We start from the raw sequence: 407 nt of genomic DNA, 5'->3' as shown, positions 1-407 counted from the left end.
GGGTCAATAAAATTAAATGATAATCAGGCACTGCTGGGATTTGAACCCAGGATCTCCTGTTTACTAGACAGGCACTTTGACCAACTAAGCCACAGCACCTGTGGGTAGAAGTACAGACCAGTGACAAATTAGTCAAAAACTGAGTGCGAAGCAGGGTGACAGTGCCATCCACAGGGCACGAGCTGTCACTGATGGTTTCAAAATTATGTGAATCAGGTGTCAATACAAGGGTCTTAAGTTGTTCTTAAAGGTAAATTTTAGAGGCATATGAAATCAGTGTAAAGACGTGACTGGACTGTCCAATCATTGCTGGTCTGTACTTTTATTCACAGGTGCTGTAGCTTAGTTGGTCAAAGTGCCTGTCTAGTAAACAGGAGATCCTGGGTTCAAATCCCAGCAGTGCCTGA

At 43.7% G+C, this 407-nt stretch overlaps 2 non-coding genes across 2 annotated transcripts; one reads left to right on the top strand and one right to left on the bottom strand.

Moving 5' to 3' along the window:
• Positions 1-25: 25 nt before the first annotated feature.
• Positions 26-99, bottom strand: trnat-agu (transfer RNA threonine (anticodon AGU)). The gene has a single exon. It is a non-coding gene; the product is annotated as a tRNA-Thr (tRNA).
• Positions 100-331: 232 nt separating this feature from the next.
• On the top strand, positions 332-405 carry trnat-agu (transfer RNA threonine (anticodon AGU)). Its single transcript has one exon. It is a non-coding gene; the product is annotated as a tRNA-Thr (tRNA).
• Positions 406-407: the final 2 nt, after the last annotated feature.

The sequence above is a fragment of the Seriola lalandi genome, unplaced genomic scaffold, assembly GCF_002814215.2.
Source record: "Seriola lalandi dorsalis isolate HSWRI2012SDOR001 ecotype SW California unplaced genomic scaffold, Sedor1 jcf7180001998523, whole genome shotgun sequence".
In the NCBI taxonomy this organism is placed as follows: domain Eukaryota; kingdom Metazoa; phylum Chordata; class Actinopteri; order Carangiformes; family Carangidae; genus Seriola; species Seriola lalandi.
The sequence above is the reverse complement of the archived record's forward strand: the minus strand, read 5'-3'. Positions and strand labels throughout refer to the sequence as shown.